This window comes from Malurus melanocephalus, unplaced genomic scaffold, assembly GCF_030028575.1.
Source record: "Malurus melanocephalus ecotype Western Australia unplaced genomic scaffold, MMel_1.1 scaffold_20, whole genome shotgun sequence".
Classification (NCBI taxonomy): Eukaryota; Metazoa; Chordata; class Aves; order Passeriformes; family Maluridae; genus Malurus; species Malurus melanocephalus.
In genome coordinates, this window is record NW_026623252.1 from 1,306,281 (window position 1) to 1,330,238 (window position 23,958).

At 40.9% G+C, this 23,958-nt stretch overlaps 1 protein-coding gene across 20 annotated transcripts in view; it reads left to right on the forward strand.

Moving 5' to 3' along the window:
• Positions 1–13: 13 nt before the first annotated feature.
• MAP2 (microtubule associated protein 2) overlaps positions 14–23,958 on the forward strand; it is a 215,016-nt gene continuing 191,071 nt past the window's right edge. For 7 of the 20 annotated variants that reach the window (XM_057389853.1, XM_057389847.1, XM_057389849.1 and 4 more), the window contains exon 1: positions 14–211. The gene's annotated coding sequence lies outside the window, so the exon portion shown is untranslated. Of the gene's footprint in view, positions 216–23,958 lie in introns of all 20 variants that reach the window. The other 13 variants (XM_057389854.1, XM_057389855.1, XM_057389859.1 and 10 more) reach the window with 6 other exon arrangements.

A 23,958-nucleotide genomic window follows, 5' to 3' on the forward strand; every position in this document is an offset into this window, starting at 1 on the left:
GGCGCCGCTCCGGAGTGCAGGGAGTGGGGGGGCAGCCACGCGCCCATCCCTTCCCGCCTTGCGGCCGTCGCCAGCCCTGTTCGGGGGCTTGTGCCGCCCGGGTCCCGCGGGTGCTCCCTGCCTCCGTCCTTCGCTCTTCGGCCYGGGTTTGATCCCTTCAGTCCCGGACCCCGACCGGAGTTCTTCGCGGGTCGCCTGCGCCCGACCTCACGTAGGTAAAAATGCAGTGTGGCGGCCCCCCGGTAACGCCCGTTTTACCTTCATGGGGGGCGGCTGCCTTCGAGGGCTCTGAGCATCTCCAGGCTGTAAACCCCTCCGGGGGATGTGAACCTCTGTCCTCTCCTGCCCCCACCCCTAAGCTTCTCTAAGGGGATCTGCGCGGCTGAACAAAGAACGTTGTGTGAGGCGAGGGGATGCGAGGGCTGTAAGCGCTGTTAATTTGCATCGGGGARGGGAAAAAGAAAACACCTAAAAAAATGATCGGGAAGGAAACTGCAGTGCACGGGAGCCCGGCGGCGAACAAAGCTTTTTTTGTGTAAGAGAAAATGATGTAAATTGTGCCTGGTCCGGATGGCTGCAGGTAGGAGCCGCAGGCGTGTGCCGTGCTGCGCTGCCGTGGTGCTGCACCGATCCACCGAATAAACAGTGCTCGCCTCCATGTGTCCTGTAGTCATTCCAGACACTCCGACCTGCATAAGACATGCTTTACGGAGCACCTTCGGCAAAGAAGGGGGTGTGCCGCATGCCGTGAGAGTTGCTCTCCGGGTGGAAGATACCGACATGGTTCATTTCCCTGTGCTAAGCAGGAACTTTTAATTTTTTTTCTGAATAAAGATACTCTGTTGGGGTTTTTGGTGGATTTTCGCGCAGGATTCTTCCTGAGACAGAGTTGTAGGTTTTCACATGTAAATGAACATTAACGTAGAGTCATGCAGTCGAACAGGATGTATGCACACATATGTTGTCTTATTCTAGATCTCTAGCATCCATTTTTGTAATCTGTCATCTCTCTGTGGTCATGTCAATAAATCCTACTCCATCCTTTCTCAAAAAATCACTTGCTGTCCAGCATTTGTGCTGCTTGTTGTTCAGAAAACCTRTCCCTTTTGTTTTCAGAAGGGTTCTTCCCTGTGAGATTGAATCACTCATCCTTTTGGTTCTGTTTCTTCCCATTTGCTCCACAAACCTTTGTTTTCTCTCCATGAAAGAGCCTGTTTCTTTTTACCTGTGCTGGTTTAGACTAGCAGGGATGTCTAGACTACAGATYTCATAGCTGATAGACCCAAGAAGAGGCTCAGCTGCAGAATGTATTTATTTTCTATAGCTTCTCTCRCTTCCCTCCTGACTAGATGGCGTAATCACAGCATCTCAGCCCTTGCCTGGGAAGAGAATGTGCTGAGAGGACATGACATAGTGAAGTCGCCCCTGTGTTACTTAATTGATCACGAAGAAGTGATTCATGAACAGTGAAAGAATGGGCACTTACCCTGAGCGTGCTGCAAACTCTCCTCAGTTAGAGCAAAGGCAGTCCAGTTAAGTTTGTCGATGGTTGTTGATTTCTGCAGCTGATGTTCTGAAAAGTGTGATACGTATAATGGAGCCCAAAGTCATCCCCGTAGCACCTAGGCCAGGGAACCACCAAATGCCTCACTGCGTATTTCATTTGCAAGACACTGATCATGCATCAGCAGTGGGCAAGACCCCAGTCTTAATGTGGTGCCAGTTTTCCTGGAGCTCAGGCAGCACAGGTGAGCTAAAGTAACACACGGGAAATAACCCCAATGGCTTAGTGAGGCCATTCTGCATAGAAATGAAACATGAAGGTGAGCCCTCRCACAGGGCTCTGGGAAGAGGGGTGRTCTGAGCAGTGGAGCATGGTGCCATAAATTCTCTCTCTTCTCATCTCTTATCAAGGGACAGGATTTGGTTAATGGAACTTTTCAGTTTGTTTCACCCATATTGCACATTGCCTGTGGGTGTTTGAGAGAAGCGAAAGAGCTGTCATCCTGAGAATGAAAAGTTGCTGTTCTTCTGTGGAGAATTTTAGCACACTGGAGAGCAGATCATTGTGCTTATAATGCAGTTTGTTACATAAAGCAGCATGTGCAGCCTTGACTTAGAGGTCTGATGTAATTGTTACAGTAYGTTATGTCATACTCACTTAGCTATGTTCTTTAATATGGTCGGATAATAAAGAAATAGTTGTACTTTAATGACCCCTGAGGTGCTGTGCCTAGGCAGGAGCGATGTGATCACAGCCATCCCTAAATGAATTGCTGCAGTCTGTGGGTTAAGAAATCCCGTGTTGCTAGATGTTTTTTTCCAGAAGCACATCTTTCCTTTCAGTTTGYGTCATGCTCCTTTCTATACAAGTTACCCTTTGCTAAACCATATACCTRGATTCATAGAGGAAACATTTGATGTGTCCTGACACCAGAGTGGGCTCTGGCTCTTCTAGCTTTGGCACTGTGCTCTCTTAACAACTGTCTGTGGAAGATGCTAGAAATATCTAAACACAAAAATGGGGTGAGGGCCCACYGCAGATTCTGCTGGGCTGTTTCAGCTTCACCCCGCAATGTGTCGTATCATGCACATGTGTTGGAGACAGGTTTATTTTCTTAATGGGGTTGGAAGAAGAAGTCAAAAAGAATGTAGGTTGTGAGGACTTTATGATGGTGGTTTTCCGTAAGCCACCTCTTGATTACTAATGTGCAAAGGTGTAAGGTACTGACAGAGCTTGTAGCACATCTGCAGTATATGTAAGATCTGAAATGTGATCTGCCATGATGACACAAATGATAATCAGCTTAAGAAAGGAAAATAAAAGCTYWGCTGGTACCTAAAGCCTGAGTTCCTTACAGATCTTTTGCCTATAGCGCAGGCAGTGGCTGTGATGAGAACTGATCTGGTAAAACTTCTGGCTCACCGTCAAAGAAGAAAAAAACCCCACCCATCCCTTGGCTTTATTTTGATTCCAGAAGAGGCATTTCTGGCTGCAAGACACTTGTATTTGAACTTAAGCCTTACCTAGGAAGGGATTAGGGAGTGCTGCATTTAACATGCACAAATAATGACCAGAAATTTGGAAAGGTGTAATAGGGGTCCTAAGTCACCTAGTTTTAGGTGACTTCCCGAGGTCCTCTCTAAACTGAATTACCCGATGCTGTAGATATTTCTGGTTTTGTGCTATCTTGAAGTCCATGCGTGTATCTGATGAAGAAATAAAAGTATACATATGCTGATATATGGAATTGCTCCTTAAGACACAGGAGTGCTTATTTTGGTCCATCTGCATTTACTCAGTTCAAACATGTATTTCATTGCGCTTGAAAGCCAGCTGTAAGTGTGCTTAGAAGTTAAGCATGTTTTTACAGAAAAGGGAAAAGAGAAAGAGGATAAATYAATGGTATGTGGGCTCAGTGTTGTAAACCCCTTGATATTTGGAGATGCCAAATACATTCAGAGAAAGCTTGGAAATGTACCGTGTTCTCTGATATCAGTACGTGGCTTATCTCCCCCCAAACACACATGCACACACTAAGAGTATGGGTGGGTCTTGACATACTTAGGGCTGGTGCTTTTTCTTCCATCCTTCTGCTTCATGTACAGGTGTGCTTATTAGYAGCAGTTCTGTGCTGCATCTCAGTTAACAAGGAAAAACAGCATGAGACTGATTTCCATAGGGTGGAGCTGATTTAGAGGATTGGTGCTGGAAAACAGAGGTGGTGTAAGCTGCCTGCCTCAGTAAAGAAGAAGCTTGTATTTCATGAGAAGGTTTAATCACAGGTTATGCTACTAAACTATACAAGGGTGTTTTAGAAGGAGATTCAATGTGACGTTTGTAATTGCTTCCTAGGTATTGGAGGAAAKAACTGATGTATCCATGGGGTTAATTTGGATTGCTGTGGCCACATGARTTACTGTACTAGCTGTTAAGAGGATTTGAGATCTTGATTGACCCATTTTACTTTAACACTAATTGTTTGCTTTTGTATTAAAGMGAAAAGATGAGCTAATCCTTATGGTTTTACACTCACTGCTGTTTTTCCCTACAGCGGTCTCGCAGATGAAACTGATCTTTGTTCTTTTGTCTTGATTGGGGAGGTGGTGGAAAGGGATAACAGGCATCAGCTKCAGAGTGTTAGTTGTTTGCACTCAGTATCCTGAGTCTTTGTTAGGGTGCCAGTTTGAAAGGAATTACGATGAAAAGGTGTGGCTTGGGCAACCTCAATAGCATAAAAATTTGTCAATTCTCTTTGTTTTCTGTAATCTGTGAAGCAGGTTAGTGCTGGTTGATAGGCTTGAYCAATGTTATGAAATGCTGTTTCTCTTTTAGTGTTTTAAAATTACATGTTTTTCTAACTTTCTGTGATGTAATAAGACTACTTATTACACCACAGAAACTATTTATTCATTTTAACACATGATACTTCCAGATAATATATATATATATGTGTATCATATAGTATAAGGGAGACAATGGCCCTATTACAACCAGCAGTTTTAAGTMGAGAAAATCAGAATACTGTGATGAATTAATTGAATCTGCACCTGAATTGCACCCTCTGGAACGAGACAATGCCATTTGCAGCTCTGTTTTCTGATTATTGAAAATCTGGGGTACTTTTTGCTGTCAGGGAAATAATCAGTTTATACCTGAGAATTCTTAAGTTATGGATTTGTAGGTAGAATTAAGCTCCTCTAGCAAATTCTGCTCCTTCATTTACAATTTACTCATGGGTACAAAGGTCTGAGGAATGTTTCTTGTCTTGTATTGGTCAAGCTCTCATCAAGAAGTAGAAAGATTTCTTTCTTTTAGTACTTCTAGCAGATGTAARGCAGTTARACTKCAGTAGCTTCCAGTGAGTTGAGCCYATGAAAAGTTACTTTTSKCTTTGTGAAACTTGTCATTTTATTCCTTGAGAAGTTTTAAACTAAATTTCAATAGCTGTTTGCAAAATTAGTTATATTTAAAGTATATGCAACCTCTGGATAAACAACACAAAACCCCCCAAACCAACCAAACCCAGTAGTCCAATCATGACAGCTGACTTGGCAGCATTTAATTATAGGACCTATTGATTCAGTTARCCCTGTTTTCACTTTATTTTCTGGAGAGAATGATAGGGGTTGGTTTCTGGTTTAGAGCTAGGAACTGTTAGTTTTCTTTTTAGGAACATAGATTATCTCTTAGAATAGCTGCTTGGCTATRCAAAACTTGCCACTTTTCCTGAGGTTCTCATCTTGGATGAAGAAATCTGGGAAATGTGTCAAAATGAAATGTATTATGAAGGTTCTGAATAGAGGATGTGTTTTTGAAAACTCCTGCCTTGGACCAGATTTGATCCAGAGATGAACAGTAGAAAGTGTTGTGGACATTTAAAAGCAGCCTGAGTGCTTCACTGCTGGGCCAGAATCCTGTATCTGCTGGCTATGGCTGAAGATGAATTGGCCTCYATCCCTGTGTATCTCAACCACAGTGTTGTCCAGGCTGTGCCTCGTGGAGCCTCAGCTGGGTTTGAGGTACAGCTAAGTTACTCTCTTTTTGTTCTTCTCATTTTGCTTGGAAGGCATCTGAATAGCTCGTGAAGCGAGTRCAATTGGAAGATGCCAGACATTAAGTGCAGGGACATCCGTTTCTCTGGGAAAGCTCAGAGTCTGGAGGGACTGTGAGGAAAGCATTTTTTCTGTGTCTGCTATGAAATGGGCTGAAAATGTGTGTTTAAAACCCTTTGACTTTARGGAGGGTTTAAGTGTAGATGCGAATTCTGATTAGCTGGAAATCTGGTCAGCTTGTTTTAGCTAACCAGGTGCCAAATTACTGTTTTCCACAGCAGCCCCTCTCTAGCCACCAGGTCTGAGTAGAAAGATCTGATCCCCTCATGGGGCCTTTGGCTGGACCTAWTGCCCTATGTTGTGACAGTGCATACTGGCAACACTTGCTAATGTTAACATGCTTCTACTGTCCGTTGACTGATTGTAGGACAAAGAGACCACACAATATTTTAGTGCCCCTGCCCAATTTTTGCAGCTGCCTGTGTGATGTAGTAAGGTGTGCCTGGGCACTCTTCCTCTTGTGGCCATGTGGTATCACTCAGACAGCAAAGCTGCTCCCTTTGTTTGAGGTGCTGTGGCTTGGTGAGCAGCAGCTGCACGTTCATGTGCAGGGTGACTCCTGCTGACAAATCCCTGCCTGTTGGTGCCTGATGTGCTTTCAGGAGTTGGGCTGCTCCTCTTGCAGGCTTTGTTGCAGGGTATGCCGGCAGGCAGGCTGCCCTGCCTGTTTGCAGCAAGACTCTAGTCATGTGTGTAGGCATTTGTCTGCTTCCCTTGAGTATGCTGAAACTAATACTAGCTTTTATTTTCCTCAGCAATTAGAAGATGTTCAAGGAGGCTGAGAAAAAAAGCCCGTAAGGGCTCAAGAAGGAGACATGCAGGGGTGGAGCTGAATGGTTTGCAAAGGAGAAGGAGAACTCARGGGGTGGTGTGGATAGTCATAACCCATCCTTCTTGTCAACCTGTAACTTGGGATGGGAGGACATCAGAGATGAAGGCAGATGTGATAGCCCTAAGCTGCATGGATACCCTCTCCTCCCTCAGTGCCCCCCTGTGCACCTGTGTTACAAAGATGTAGTGCAGGGAGGTAGCCTCAAGATGAGAGGGAAGATTTCTGATGCAAGTGTCAGCTCTCCCAGACTTGTGTCAGAGTTCTTGATTTACACTGATTCAGTCAGGGCAGATTTGGGCCAAAGGTTGCTCTTCACTGGCTGTCAGCATGCTCAGAACACACCTGGAGTCAGTGTCTGTGTTGCCAGGAGTCCAGAGCAGACCTGGGTGTTTAGGGTTGTGGCTAAGAGTGTCTGGAGGCATGTGCCTGTCCTCTGGCTTTTGCAACATGATTGATTTGATATCCTGTAAAGAAAATGTCGCTCAGGAAAATTATGAAGAAACGTATAAATCAGGCAGAAGGAAACAGTAAATTTCTTTYGTTTTAGGGAGATAAAATATGTGTATTTCTTGAAGTGGTAAAGGGAAAGGTGGCAAATTCGTGAGGAAGTAATTAAAAAAAAAAAAAAGCAAACAAACCGCTGTGTGTGTGGAGAACGCTTAATAACATGATCCTTTCCGAAGAGCAAAGGATAGAGTATGGTAAATAAGAGTTTTCATTCCATGTTGTTCTGCAAAATTAAGCTTTTCAGGCTGTAGAGAGCTGATTGTGCTTCTGAACAGAACTTGGCAGAATATTGAATCTAAGCTTTTCTTATTGCCCAGTRCTGTCTGTTACAGCATATAATAAATTTATGTCTAATCTTTGAATAAAAGGCATTTTGTATTATTACAAATTATTGTWTATAATTTAATATTCCAGTTTGCCAAAATTAGCACAAATGATTKATAGATAATACTTACAGTCTTTTAGTTTAGATAATTTTAAATTGTGTCCTGTTAGTGTTGCATAAAACATTAGTAGTATTTTGAATGCAATATTAAAAATTCTTCTAAATGTACCCTTCAATATGAAGAGTTGAGAGCTTTTTTTGTGGAATGCATTTGGAAAAAAAAAAAGAGTCAAACTGCGTTCACTTAGAATGACCTCTAATACTCTTCTCTGAGCAAAATGCTGAATTCACCTAGGCTTTTTTTCCCCCTTCACTTGTTTTGGTCCACTGTACACTTGCAGCATCACTCCTAGTAATAAATGGAATTAATATTTTGTTGCAGAGCTTTAATTGATAATTACAGGCACTTGGAAGTTAGAAACAATTTGCATTTTAGCATATTTATGATATTGATACTTCAGATGCTGGAATGTGTGTTTATTTAGATGGTTATGCTGGTTTCAGGATGCCAGCCCTGACCTTCATCATTACCTGTGATTACCAACAGACAATTCAATTACCATAGGCATAATCAAGCAGGTCTTTCCCACCAGTCATCCTTGCAGACCACAAGTCTGTTTAGAGACTGACCTTTGGCTGGGTGTTGACTGGTGAAAGTGCTGCCAGTGTTGATTGATGTGCACTGAGCAGCTACAGTATGGGGCCTTCTGTCCTTCGATTCATCTGGACCAAGTTGTCTTTGAAGCTGGTTGTAAGCACTGGCTTTGTGACACAGTAGGTAAGTTTTATCTGCTGAAACAATGCCTTATGCCTTGCTTTGAAATCTTTTTATGAGCGTGATTCTACTTTTTCTCTTTTAGCCCAAGTGGATTTATACACTGCTATTTATGAGACAGCAGTCTTGACTGTAATTTATTTTTGAGAATATGCTGATAATGACAAAATTTAATTGGTGGAAGGCATGTACCTCTCTGAGCCAGCAGGTAAAAATGCTACTGGCTGTTACTGTACTGGCAGGTACTCCTTTTTTGGGGTGGGGTCATGAATTTTCTGTTTTATTCCAGTGATGGGGAGAGAGCAACTTGGTRAATGTGCAAGCTGTACTTAAAGTAACTTCTTTACACTCTGAATTAAGTATTCTAGGACTGAATTATTTTACTGCCTATTACAAGGAGGAGGATGGAATAAATACTTTGAAAAAAAATATTGGACACAACAAATGTATTCCATACTTCAGGATGTGAAATCATGTTTACTACAAGGTCAGAAAGAAGTATTTCCTTGCAGATACTGTATTGCACATTTGCCATTATGGGCATTACTCTGAAATATTTCTGTGGTTGGCACCAGGTGATTTGTCCTTACTGCTCTTTTAAACGCATGTGAATTTGTGAACTCATGTGAAGTTTCAGTCACTTGAAAGATTTGGGTTATTTTTGTTTCTAATTTGCTTTTTGTATTGATAGAAGCTGGAGGTTTTTTTTTTTTAAGAGACAGAATTTTCTTCTGCATTTTAAGTTTTTTCAAGATCAGTCTCAATGACACTGCTTATTCCACTGTGCAGTAGAATAAGTGACTTATTTGTGTCCTGGGTTGGGTGAGAGAAAGACTATTTTACCTGTAACTCTATGTTTGCACTTTCTTTAGCAATGTTTTGGTGTCTTTTTCATGCTTGCCTAAGGGAGAAAAGGAAGGTAAATGAAAAATTATCTTTCCTCCAGTAAGGCAGTGATATTTGTGCACATTAAAAAGGCAGGAAAAAAGAGGTCTTAGACATGTGCTGTATTTTCACTAGAAAAACTAGCTGTGGAGACTTKTTTCAGCTGTTAGAGGTGGGTTTCAGAGCTGACAGGTCAGTAGTAGGAATAGAATTTGCCTGTTCCAGCAGCTGTTGAACAACAGATAAAAARGAAGTGGCTATCTCCTTATATTCACCTATTTTCCCTGTCCAAGCACAACAATTTTTAGGATTCTGTTACTCTCATGCCTCTGCAGTTGGAAAATCTGGTGTATTTATTTGCCCTACTGCTCTTACCTGCAGGCAAAGCTTGATCTAGATTGAAGYGTAATCCTCTTAGATTGATAAATAAGCCCTGCCCCATGTCTGTGTCACTAAGCAGATGAGTAGCTCTTTGAAGAATGTTTTGAGGCTTGTGACAATAATTTCTAGCAGAAACTTGCATTTTAAAAGATACTAAAATATACAAATAATAAAATGAACAAGCAAGTGTGCCTCAAGCATAAAGGTACTATATCTCTAGTCACTTGTTAATATTTCCCTTTCCATAATAGATTTACTTTGTAGATGAACTTGAAAATTCTTCACAACTGGCACTGGTGCAGGACATTTTTCCCTTCCAGTGTAGGTCTGGCTGCATTTATCTCTTTCAGTTTGTTGCCTCTCAATTTAACAACTCATTTTGTAGTGAAACGTAGCTCTGGGCAGAGCTCCACATGACTAAGAAACCTGCTGTGTAGATAGAACTGTGGAAAAAGAACATACAATACTCTTTTGCTGGATTTTATTTTGAAATGAGATGTCTCTTGTTTTTTGAGGAGCATGGGATCGTGGGCAAGATGGTTGTGGGATGAACAGAGCACGTGAGTTTGGTGGGGTTTTGGGGTAGTGGTGAGAGCCTCTGGCATGTCCATCACAGTTGTGCTGCTGGTTTTGCTTTTAATTTGTCCTGTTTTCTTATGTCTTGATCCACATTAGAAATGGAGAAGCTCTTCCTGGCATGGAAATGATTTGTGTTGCAAWTTTCTGTGCAAATTTTAGCCTTGTCTTTGCAAAATCATCCTCTCTGTATCCACCAATAAATTTATCAGGGCCTGTCATATCCCCATAGGCAGTGTAGGGTGCCTGTAGACTGTGCCAGTGATTGCTGGGGCAGTGGCTGTTTGGGGTACTTGGATGCCCAAGACCAGCAAAGCAGATTCCTGGCTGCTGAGCAGAGTAGGCATTTTTGCCCTGTGTGTCTTTGAGCAGCAGCTGTTTCTGTTTCATAACCTGTTAATTCCCAAGGACAGCAGCATCCTGACTCTCTGGATTTCCCCAGCACAGACTCCTTTTCCAYACACTGGAAGGGGTCACAAGGGCTTTTGTCTGTGCTGTAAAAGTGAGTTTTCCCTATCATGTTTGAGAAATAATGACACAATTTTTCTATGCATGTCCACTGACCCTGGTACTTGTACATAACCAGTCTGAAACATTCCTGAGAACAGGCTACTGCAAGTAAATGCTTCCTGGCATAGCCTGAAATGTGAGATGCTTTATGGAAACTAAGTCTTAGCACAACAGTGGAAAGCAGGAGGAGCCTTCCTCTTTAGTATGGGATGGGGTCTGTTGGTAGTCAAGGCTTATCCCAGCTGGTTCTGTGGGGGTCTTGTGCCTGTTTATGGCCTGGTCCTTGTCTGCCCCTGTGGGAAGCTGGCTCACTAAGTTGAGGGGCAATGCTAGTGCTGTACAAAAATTACTTACTTTCTGTCAGTCCAGTTCTCTAAATTATTCCAGAGCATTGGTGAAGGGAAGGGGCAGGAATTTGTGTCTGGGAGCTGGAAGGCTTTTACTTGTCTGAAAGACAGGAATTTAAAGGAACTTAAATGCCCCATTTTATCACAGGATCTAACCAAGTTGATAGGCTGCATTGTTCCCTAAAAGAAATCAAATTACACTGGTTGTCAATCTTGCTTAGTACATTTTAAATCACCTGCTTTATAAATAAATGGTACAATTATAAAAACTGCTCTTACCTTGGAATTTAATTTTTGTTTTGATTGTRAAGGATACAAAACATAGGGTCACAGTGAAAATGTTGCAGTTGGCTCTCTTCCTGTTAACAGTCAGAAATAGTCTTGGCACAGTCTTTTGGTGATAGTCACAGGGAGATATGTATGGTAATAAACAGCCCTGCTAGGCTTTCCATTGTGGGCTCTGAACTTTGCTGTGCTGCTGCTGACTTGTTGCAATAAAGCCCTTGTCTGTGTCTCTAATGAAGGACTGTCCTTAGGTAGAAATTGCTTTCCTTGGAATTAGGGGAGGAGGAGTGATGTGTGTTGTGAAGAATAGCTAAGCCAGGAAACACCTGGCAACCAGATGGCCCTTAACATGCTGCATTGTACCCACACCTTCATTAAGGATTACTTTGGCTGTCTCTGGGTAATAGATTTAGAGGTTTGGGGTCACAAAGAATTAGAAAATTGTAGCTAGTTGCAATTAAACAAGAGTTATTTTTAGAGGACAAAGAAYGGAGCTGAAAGCTGAATTAGAGCTGCTTGAAATGTTAGGGCTCAAATACTACAGTGACCAACAAAGGAGCCCATGTACTCCACTCAGAGGCACAAAGCTGCCCCAGGGTGATGRCAGGTGGGCTAGAGGTGGCAGAGCTGTGAGCAATGCAGTAATATGGAACTGACATTATTCTACTTCCTGAGGGCAGTTGGCATTATGTACTTCCTTCTGAATATTCMTGTGTCCAACAGATAAGGGTTACTTAGACTATTAATGGAATAGAACTGGGTGGTTTCCACTGTGATTTGTATAAGCCTGGCTCAGTATTTTACACTTATGTTTAACCTGCATTTAATTCTGTTTTGTGTTTCCCCATCAAAGTGCCTGCAGTCCAAAAAGGGCAGGTTCAGGGGTTTCACCTTTTCAGGTCAATTGTAAGAATATTAGTAGGGAGACAGAGATCTGGGCAGAACACTACACAACACTTTTTGTGTTGTTGACCAGTTGGCAGCAGTTGGTGGCATGTGGTGGCTCAGGAATTCAGGCTGATCCTGTGTGATTGCACAGAAGTGAGCAAGAGGAAACTGCTTTCCCTCCTACATCCCCAATACTTGTCTGCTTATTCCAGCAGGTAAAGGAGGCATGGCAGTACTGAGGTGCGTGGGTATTTTTTGGCTGTCTCACAGATGCATTGGGAGATACCTTTTCTTGAGGGAGCATCTCAGTGAATCAGTGGCTCAGATCTCCTACCTCTTGCTGAATCCAAGACTGATTGATACTGTCTTGTAGTGCTCACCTRCTCACTGCCCTGTCTTGAAAGATGTTTAGGTACCTTGGAGAATTACACCTGATGAAGAAACTTTGTTAGTCCATGGGCTGTTTAAATGTATATTACCTTCCTTACAAACACTTTGGAGCATCTTCAGGAAGCTTGAAAAGATTGTTCATTACTTTCATTCTCATGACGTTGATGGAATAATAGCATTGCTGGCTCCTATCCTGTATATTCTTTTGAGCAGCTTCTTTTAAAAGAGTATAAAAATTGTCAATTTCATATTAAAATATTGTTAAGCACATCTTAAAAACAAATGGAACACCAATTTAATTACCTACTAGCATTGATATTAAAGCTTATTGTGAATTTAATGCACTGCCTTCTGAAGAATCCACTAAAACCCCTTGTTTTGWGTATTACTTCAGTTTTTAAGTCTACATCCTGTGGGGTTGGTTCTACAGCAGAGATCCTTGTTAAAGACAATCTAACTTCGGTTATGCAGTTGAAGTGTTTCTATTTCATTAAAAACAAGTCAGTGATACTTTACCACATGAYATGGGGCAGCCACATAAATATGGAACTACTGTCTTGAAAGGGTGGATCAAGTTATTCAGTCTTTTCATTTTCTAGTCTCTCTGAATCTGAAAGGCTGTGGTATTTATTTTACCCTCAGGAGAGGAAAAATAAATWTTCTCAGTTCTTGAAAGCTACTGCCCCAGGTTAGGCAGTCCTTACACTAATAGTTTGTTACCCAGAGAGACAAAAATATTATTTTGCTGTGTGTTGATGGTGTCTTCAACCAGTGAAAACCCCACAGCARCAGCTAGGAAAGAAAAGCAGGGGGAACGTGCCGGAAGGATTTACTGTGCTGCTCTTGGTTTTCCCTTGAGAAGAACCCAGCTGTCTTGAATTGAATTGAAGTTGAAATTAAAATGTAAATCCTAAAATAGGCATAATTAGGGTACTTCTTTTAGACAATGTCTGGTGCGGCAGCCTTAGATTTTGGGAGTGTTCAGGTTTTTTCAGYGTTTTAGCAGTGAATGAGGGAGGAGATGTTTAGCAATTACCATATTGTGTTGGTGCTCTCCAGCTTGGGAAAGTTGGGACAAAAATCAGAGCATGAGTTCTTTTCCCCTAGCAGTCCTGCTGCTACTGGTGTGTAAATCTGATGAAGACTTGTATTTCTAAGTGTGCAGTATTACCAGTAACGCATTGGTACTAAAATGAGCGGAAGGTTCTGGTATGGATCTTTCTGTATTTTGTGTGGCATTTTGCAGAGTTGGAATGAAGAAGTTGTAGGATGTCTTGCCTTGCGGCGGGGCTCCCGTGGGCCTGCCAAGGTGCTAAAGACTTCTGTGAATTCAGCTGCAAGGTGGCTTGCCTTACCTAGGGATCTTTACTTTGTCTCTGCTTGGTTAGTCCTTGAAAGAAGCATAGTTTGCAAAAACATTGAAAGTGGTAACCTAGGCACAATAATCTCATTTTTGTCAGAGGGTTGGAGTTAATTCTAACACTATTTGGAACTTGCTGGAGCCTGAGCATGTATGAAGCAGTAGGAAGAGTTTTGGTTGGAATGAGCCTGAGGAAGCAGGCTGGGACTCATTCCCAGCTGGAAGCTGAGTGACTCTGGTGTTTGTTATTTTTCAGTGTTGGGGTTTTGGCACCTGCTTTCACTCTGAATCAGCTGTTGAGAGTGTTGTGAAGGTCTGTAAATGTCTCTGTAAAGGTGCTTAGGGCTCTCACAGTGCCTGACAACTTTAGCTTCTTTTTTTTATTTCTTATCTTTTTTCCCCTCGGAAGACCTATGGTGCAGTATAGGGGATTTTAATGACAAAATAATTTCAGGACTTCAAACTTATAACCRATTAATAGTAGTAATTATGTTTCACAGTATTTCTTTTGCTAAGGAATGTCAAGAAGTACTTTATTGAGATGTCTGATACAGACATTCATGGTCTAAAGCAATCTTAAAATGATCTTCAGTTTTACGGCTAAGGCCAGCATACATTTTCAATCWAGACAAAGGCCTTTTTCAGCCTAGCTTTTTAACAGTGTTGTGGTATTGTGTATGATTTAATCATGGTGCTGCACATTGATGTTTAATTTTAATGGCTCAGAGACATAAATAATATTATAGCAGTGCTTTATAATAGTACTTTTTCACATTGTCTAGCTTAATATATTAACTAGGGAGGCAGAAAGCAGAGCAGATATTTGTTTTCTTTTTTTTCCATACTGAAAAAGCTGTTGTTCAATTTTGGTTTTGCCATGTAGATTTTTTTMTGGTGACAACGGGTGAAATCATGCTGTTAGTCAGATGGAAAAGTGCATCTTTATAAAATGTCATTTGAGATACTGGAAAATGCTTGGCTGGGCTAATGCTGTTSCTTATTCTAAGCAAATGGCTTTGATACTTTCTGCAGTTTCCTGGAGTCATATAATGGTCTACTTTAAAGTTTTGTATTTGTGAATCTTGAGCTATGACTCAGGGATTTAATTCTATTTTCCATTTGGGCAAGAGGCTAAAATGATTTTCTYTCAGCACCCAATCCTGAATCTGACAATTTTGTAGATAATTACTACATTTCTTTGAAAGTTTAAAATCAACTCAGTCCTTTACTAGAGAATTATCCCTGCTTCATAATGCCATTTGTTATTTAGAGAAATTCTTCAGAAAGATTTTTTCCCCCCCAAAATGCTAAGGATATTAAAATTTTCTTACAGAACKGATTTGCATTGCAGTGATTTTCCCCAGGGATATTCCATATTAATCAGCAGTATGAAATCATTGATCAGCAGTGATCAGCATTGATCTTTTCACTGATTTTCAGTGAATTTTCCATAGTGCATCCTTACTCATAAAACTGTTTATGCATGTGCATGTCTATGTGTGCACATGTATAACTCCACTGAGCTGAATGGAGCTTAATACACAGATAATACTGGAGTCTAATACTTAAACTGTGTTAAACAGAAACAGTGTCAGCAGTAGGGACATTGCTGCCAATACAGGAGAGCTGTCACCTGGGCAGTTTCGAAGTGAAATATGTTTTACCTGCAATCAGTGCTACTTCATTCTCTTTTGCACTGATGCACATAAATGGCTAAATCCTTCTGCCACTACATTCATGTGCCAGGGCAATAGCTCCTGCACATACAGAAAAACCTAAATAAATAAACTTAAGTAAATAGGGAACTTTTTCTCGTACAGCAATGACTTCTACAATAAGAACAATGTAGTGGTGTACCAAGGAAACAAATTGTAAAGAATATCTGTAGATAGTCTGTCAAATACAAGGTGTAATAAAGTATATGTAATCTCAGTTCAGTGAAAAGCTATAAATGTAAAGAATGATAGAATAACTTGTACCTGTCTATATGTACATGTCTGTACATGTATATATTATTAATTAGCATCTTTCATTGAAAGAGTTTCTGAAGGCAGAATAAATATTGTGAGGAGTTGTCTCCTACTGAGACATTCTTTACCTAGAATCCTCAGAAAAACTAAAGGCTGCTTTATTTTCAGTTGGTAAAGTTAGTACGGCACCCATTTTGTAACAAGCTTTCATTTATTTCATTCATTTCTCTACAAAGCTTGTGGGAAACACGGTAGTAACTTGGATGAAATTGTTAGTGATTTCTCCATAATTTTCTAGACTGTCCTACAAGTGAGCAGCATAGAAATTAAAAATTAGCAATTTTTAGCAAAATTGACTGATGTATTGGGTTTTATGGAAGTATAAGAGCAAGGGCAGTGTATAACAAAATCAGTGACCTGTCACCTCTACATCTTTTTTAAACGGAGAAAGTGCAGATCCTTCAGTATCGCGTGTACATTATCACATGTAACTTGTATGGTGACTTTTGGGAAGGATGAGGGAGATTTCCTACCTGTTTGGACAATGAACATAAGCTGGCAAATTAATCTAAAAACATAGATATGTGAATATGCGTGCACGTGAACATTCGTGTGGGTTTTGTTCTGTTCTCATTGAAGGAGCAGGAAGAGAGAGGTTGGTTTTGTGCTGAGTCTAAAACTGCAGTGTTTCAAAGATAACTGACAATTCTATTGACTCTTTCTTAATATGGTATTCTATGGATTTGATAGAACAAAAGTTAAACCTGGACTGTAATCTTTGGAAATCTTATGAGAGGTATTTTCCAGTAAAACCACTAACGTGCTTTATAAATCTTGATGTGTCAACAGAAGGTCACCTGGTTAAACACCACCAATCAGGATTTACTCTTTAGGTATAAGAGAAATCTGCACCTGAATTACTACTTGGTGGACATTAGATAATTCTTAATTACTGTATCAAAGTTTCATTTGGTATTTTCCAGTCTTAAGACAAAATCTAGTTTTGGGTGTTTTTTTCTAGTTGTGATTGAAACCCTTCACCTTTAGCAAAAAACAGGTATCTTGTGTCATCAGTGCATGCATGTGGGGTCCCAGCCTGTCCATTATGGATAACAAGGAATCTGTGCTCATAGATTTTTGCAAGATTAGCAACTAAAGTGTGGTTATTCCCTTTCCTGCTCTTCATGCATACCCCGCTGTGGCAGTCCTCAGAGCTGTCAAGTCTTTGGGGCAAAACTCATCCTTTACTCAGAACAGCCTATTTTAGGAGACAATCTGTGGGTAAAAACTTCAAAATCGTAGGTGTGTTATGAAAAAGGCAGGTTTCAGTCTGCTCTGAAAACAGCTCCTAAATAAACGTATAATGATACTAAGGGATTTAGAGAGGAAAGGCATTCAGTTCTTGAACTGAGCATTTTGTCTGTGTCTTGTGGTCCTGGACTCCTGTGTTATGTCTGAGGTAGGTGGTTGTGTCTCTTTGTCGCTTTGGTCAGACYGGCAGTTGCCAGTGAATGTTTATAGAAACTGTAGCCACCTCCTTTGCCCATCCTCCTGAACTAGTGTAGGCAGGCAGGGGAGTTCTGCCTTTTATCATGGTTTTGRTCTCAAGAGTATTATTTTGGTGCTGGTTCTTAAAGTCCTAACACTCTTCCATCTGCACTGCTGATAATACTGTGCACTGTCCAGGTACCTTTACAGACTTCCTGATTCGTAAATGTACATTAGTTGATATCATGAACATTAATCCCAAAAGCCAGCTCTAATCAGCAGCTGAATTGGGACCAGCCTTGGAGGGGAAACCAAGTCACTCTTTGAGTGCAGGGCACACAGAGGAGAAAAGGGCAGGTCTTAAATCAGTGTGTAATTTAATTGTTTTTGTTTTCTTGAGGCCTTGAAGCAATGCAATGAGGGTTTTTCCAAGCTGACATCCTGAAATACTGTGATATGCTGCCAAGTCCATGTGGGTGGAGAAAAAAAGGAGGTGTTACTGATTTTTGTAAACACTTGTGCTTCTGTTCTCAAGAAAGAAGGAAAAAAGGGAGCAGAGTTTCCCAGTGGTTCTCTGAGAATGTAAATGTCACATGAGTATTTTGATTAATGGTAGTAATGGCATTTCCTGTGCTGTCTTTATTACTCAATTGCCTTGTCCTAGTTACATAAGTTGTAGTTTATCAACTGGAGCATATGCATAGAAAACCAGTTGGAGAACTCTTAAGAGTCATTCATCACTTTCTCACAATTTCCAGCTGAATTACTCATGCAGTTGCTGTGAAAAGAGTGCTCAGGTAYTCTGTGTCAAAGCATTGAAGTTGCATCTTTTCACCTGTAAACTAARTTTGTTTTGCCTTATATTTGATGATATATAGGTGGAAAACCTGAAAATTAGTGCAAATGTCCTTCATCTTCCACAGAGAAAAATCTGAATTTTTTTTTGCAATTATGCTACTTTTTTTTTTCATCCTTGATAAAACCTTATTTCTTGTAGTGGTTAGAGAGAAATTAATTTTCATACTTATGTTGCACCTTATGTAGTGAGGGATGGTTGTTGCCAGTCTACATAAACCATTTGCTTTACAACAGTATATTGGTCAACCCATATAACGTTTTATTTATGTAACCAAATATAAAGAAGATACTTTTTATTGAAAGATTCTATGTGTAGAAAATGAATTATCACCAATGTGTAAATAGTGTTATTTCTGAGTTCTTTAAAAGAGGACAGTGACTTTTTAAAAATCTGGCAGTGCACAGTGTGGCCTAGAAGTGGAGACTCTCTAGTGGCTGTTCACTTTGATTTGTAGCAGAAGAGGGCTAGAACTGTCCRGACTCTTAGCATTTTTTGGTTGTTCTCCATTCTGGTCCTCTTGCTAGGCTGATACAAAATGGCCCTCTAAAGATGCTGTGTAGTTTTTATTGATCTTATTATCAAGTGCATTCTGCATTAAAAGAGTGCTTTGCTGTTCAGAGCTCTGAGATGCTGCAGARCTGGGACAACTTTATTTGAAATAGTAACGACCAATTCAGTTAGAGGCAATCAAAGGAAGGAGCTATGGGAAGAAAACAAACTAAAAAATCTAGCCCCAAATGGAGCAGAGGACACAGTGTTTAGAATAGAAATGTGTGAATCTGCGAGGGTCACCTTATGTCGCATATGCTTGTGAGAGCAGGGATTTAAATTGTGTAATGACTTTTAGTGAATTAGAATGTGAATGGAGTAACATATTTGGCTTTGCCTCTTTTTGCAAGCCTGCCCTGAACCTGCTTGCTGGTGGAAGCTGTTSCCTGTGGAGCTGGTGATCGCAGCATTGAAAACTGCCTGCTGTACTGCTGTAATCATTGGAGCAGGTAGCGGACTGCTAGATCTTGTTTGCTTAAATTTGCCTAATAGTGCCTTTGAATTAGTGGCACTAGGGTGAATAATATACTCAGGATTCGTCCTGGTATCTTCATTGTAGGCCATAGGTCTTACATTGTAAGTTATTAAATTACTGTAGATGAAACACCAGAGAGATTGGTCCTTGAGCCCCTTGAGGATTGCGGAATTGCAAATTAACTCCTCACAATTTACTTAATCAGAGCATGTATTTATTTTTTCAGRAAACATTCTCTTGTGAGAAAAGTTCATGAAATGGCTAATTGGAACMGAGGTACAGCTGGGGCTCTCATTTTCTTTCTGAGAGAAGCAAGCTCCTTTTGTGCATTTCCCTGCCAGCTCTCTATGATGTACTGATATGTAAGGACTTTACATTGAACCTCTGCCAGGGACGGGTGGCCCCAAAACTCCTCAGCACTCACTGTGGGGGAAAACTACGGTGCTGACATGGTGCCTCATAGATAATGTGGCTTGCTCCCCATTTCCAACATGCTCTTTGTTCTTCTCACTATAATTAATGCTGCAGGAGATACTTTTGCTAATATTACTTGTCTTTCAAAACAAAAATTTCACTCTTTTSTGATATGTCCCATCATAAGGTAATATGTCTCCCCATTCATTGGATCTCTGGTGTTGACTGCAGTCTGTATAGTTTAGATTGTAGGACAGCTTTGAAGCATGGGATCTTTCCCACTAGTCTGACAAATCTAGGTCCTCAAAGAAATGAGTACAAATGTTYGACTCTTCTTGAACTGATCTGTTGCCTTCCGTGTGCTTGCAGGTGTGGATGTAGGGGTCAAAACCTATAATGTTGATATTTTCAAAAGGATCTGMGTGAAATGTAGTGGAAATTGGGATGCACACAAATCCTGAATTTCTTTGTACACAGTCTCTTTAAATTATGTGCAGCCAGTGGCAGGTGGTTGCTGCCCACCTAATGTGTTCCCTCATATGTAATCCAAGTTAAATGTTTACCTTCTGAGCACCTCAGTGTCTGAGTGGATGACTGCATGGAGCTGTGTGAGGTAAACATTGGCCTGCCCAGGTGCCGCCTGGCTGAGGAACCTCCTGTGCTCCTCCTAGTTGTCCCAGAGGACTTTGGCCCTAATGTTGATGTCCTGATGCCCTCCATGCAGTGTGAGACTAAAGAAGATAAAAGCTCTTGGGTCTTGAGTACAAGGACAGCATTTCTCTTCAAAAAGTGKGTCATTATTTCAGCCCATGATATGGAGTGCATTAAAAGGCTTTAGTGGTCGTAGTTAAGTTTTTATCTTGAGAGAAAGAGAACATGTGAACTTGCTGCTCAGTTTACTTTTCCTAACGCTCATTAAATGTATCTTCAGTGTATTTGCATTATGTTCAGGTTATCTAATGAGCTTGAAGTTACTCTTCTTTTTTTGCCTCTTATTTTCATCTCTGCCATCACCATGAAAATGAGCATTCTTTAACAATAGGTTTTGCTGCTCTAAACAGAGGGAGTTCTTTCTAATAGAAGTTGACTTAGTGTCTAAAACCAGAAACATCATGGTTTGTCTCCTGCATCAGGTGGCTGTAGTGATGAAGATCAGCTGGCAAGGAGCTTTTTGTTTTGTTCTTGGAGACAAGTATTTTTCTGACAAAGAAGGATATGCAACTTTAGGAAATCAGGATTGATAACTACTTTAACATCTGGCATCAGTGAAAAAAATGAAGCGTGCTCAAATATCAGAATATTTTTTTTTGTAGTTACGACTGTGTTTCCAGCATAAGAACTTTCAGTTCTTAATCTTTAGGGATTACAGGATAATAATAACTTGGCAATTAAAAAAAAAAGTAAAGAAAAATTTGCCACTTGAAAGTTGGCTTCAGATATGTTCTCCTAAGTAGATTTCTTAAACCATATCATAACAAAAATAGATGGTTATATTTAGATTATATCAGATAAAAAAACTCCTAGCAWTCTGTCATCTGGGCTTGGATCTCTGTGGTGAGAACTGCCATCTCAAAAGGAGAAATTCAGTTTTGCTGTTACCACTTGAAATTTTTACTTTTTTAAAAATGCTTGTTGTTTGTTGTTTGGTTTTGGTGGTTTGGTTTTTTTTGTGTGGTTTGTTTGTTTTGTTTTTTTTTTTTTTTTTTCCATAAAATATGCTTAGTCTTCCAATAGTTGCAAGCAATCTGTATTTCTTCCAAATGGAAGTGCTGGGAGTGAAGTGCCTGGGGGATGTTGGTAAGTCCTGGTATGCCTGTCTGCCCCTCTAGAGACACAGGTATGTTAAAGGTTTTGTCCCTGCATGCCATGGCTTTTAGTGAGGGCTGGCTTCTTCATCATGCAGCATGSTGTGGCAGTGCCATATGGATGCATATTTATGGATCCAGATCCTGATCCTGCAGTGTGCTCTGTAAAGAGCCATTCTGGTTCCACTGGAGTGCTTTGAAAAGGAGTGGCTTGCTCTGGGAAGCTGTGACTCTGCTGTGGCTCTGCACATGAGTGGGCTCTCCATTCCCCCTTCTTCCTTTGCCTTGAGGAGAACCAATGGCTTAACAAAACCTGAGTGATTTCCAGGAAGTCATTCCAATCTTCTTTGCAATAGTTCTCTCTTTGAGTGAATTTGTTTGATAAATAGCAATAGTGTCTGGCATACTGAACTCAAAGTTTCCTGAAGGGAAAAGAAATATGAATTTGATATGAAAGTTAATTTATATGTTTATGTTTTGTAAATGAATTTTTTCACTGTTCTGGAAGATGGRTGAATAGTCCTGGAAGCACAGAGAAACAGGAATAGTAAACATGCAGCTTGAGTGCAACATTTGATGTACTGCCCTGTGCAGAGGTGGATCTGGAGACTCCAGCCTAACCCTTTGGGGTGGAGTTGCTGAAACAATCCTCTCTAAATAACATGTCCTAGTGTTTGTTTTGCAGTTTGTGCAATAAGTCTGTTGTGAGTCCTCGCTTGCATTATTCATCAGGCCTCAAAAGATGGAGAAATAGCATTTAAAGAATTAATGCACTTATATTTTTCCATCAATAACTGAGTCAATTCCTGGAGGGTGACCATCTGTTTCCATTTGAGGTGTGTGACCATTCAGACTTTGGCAACTTTGCTGATGCCACCACTGAAGAGCCCAGCAGCATGGATAAYGGGTCTTGTGACCTGGATTTCTGTCTGTCAGCAGCTGGATTGCACCATCATGGAATTTCACTCTGGCCATTTGTTTGAGGGTTGGGTGAAGCAGCACAGTGAGTGAGGCCTGGGGAAGGATAGTGCAGATAGGCAGTGCTGTGGTACCTCCTGAAATAATTTTTTTTGTCTGTCCGCTTCTTTGAGCACTTGTGCTTGTGGCAGAGGTTACTGCTTCAGCCACTGATGCCTATTCCTGGCTGAGACAATTGTTCTGCATGCTCTCTCTCCCAGTTCGGTGAACTGAGWAACTCTGTGCTAACTTAGCTTGGTTCAACAAATTCCTGTGAGTAGCTGGGTTGACAGCTTGTGGGGAGGCAGCCCCACTAGGAGATAGTGTGTTTATGGTGATTGGGTGGTAGTAACTGGAGAGCTACCAATGTGTTTTCTTTTGTAGGCAGTATGGGAAGGCCAGTTTTGTGTTTATTTTTAAAAAATCTTTCATGCAGTTTAAAAACAGCTATCTGTTTAGAGCAAAAGTTGCATTTCAGCCTTCGGAAGTGCTTTTGGTCAGAGGCACTAGCAGCACCTTCAAGTGGATACCTTAGCTAATAATCAGTCCTTTTTCAGTTTTGTGACAGCTTGGGAAGGGAGATTAAAAGGCTTGGGAAAACTGGTGGGGATGAGTGAGTGAATTGGAAACCAAGTGGATTAGTYCAACCTGTAATTGCAGGAAGATGTGTTCCTTTGTTTTGTAGACAGTACTTCCAAGGCTTTGCCATTGCTCGCTAGGATTACATGTGCCATGTGACAGTCAAGGGCATTCTCTGCTGCCAGTGGTGATTCATAACTGGATGGGTCATTTAATTTCTTGCTGGCAGGTTAGGARTTTTTCCTGTAGTTTGTACGCTCTCTTGTTACTAGGCCTTCTCTGTGGATTTAGCCTTGACTTGCCTCTGTGCAGGAGATGAGATGCTTGCTGGCAGCAGCCGCAAAATTTGTGTACGCAGGTTGAGTGGTTGTCCTAAAAAATCTGATACAGTCAGATGGAACTCTTGGGTTTCACTGTCTGACCAAARGATGTCAGTGATTTGTTGAAAGATATTCTGGCTGCCTAATTACATACTTTATTTTTTAGAGGCTTCCAGTCACTTTGAGGGATCATAAATATCTAAAATGTGTTCCTTTTTCAGACTTTGTGTTAGCTAAATGGATTGCATGACACTAAATCAACCTTTCCTGCCATTGMGATACTCTTGCTGCACAGACACTCAAGTTTGTTTTTGGAAGCTAGTGAGGGTTTTGCCCTTTTTTGTCAGTGAAGTTTTATTATGTTTTCTTAGTAGGGAGTCCCATCACTGAGAGTTCAAATAGTTGCTCCTTTTTGTGTGAGAAATACAGTCTGTCACAGCAAGCAGTGTGGATAGACCTGAACTCCAGATGTGCCACTGCATTTCCGGGAAATTCTGTAACAGTGGTGTAATGTGTCGTTGGGAACTACTGTGTTATTTCCTTGTAAGATTTAGCTCTAAGCTGGAGCTTGTACCCATAAAATACTTTTGTTCAGATGTAATACACTGCATCAGGGTGTTTCCTGCTTTCAAGACKGAGAAAAAGCATTGAATCTCCAAAACACTTTGCAATGGGAACAGGGGTCTGTCTCACTGCAAATTCAGTTAAGAGCAAAGGTTTGGTGAAGTAAATCAGAATTTCTCRTAAGCATCTTGTTTTATATCTGTTCTTGGGAGTTCCAGTCTGTAGAATTGTAGTGCTTTCG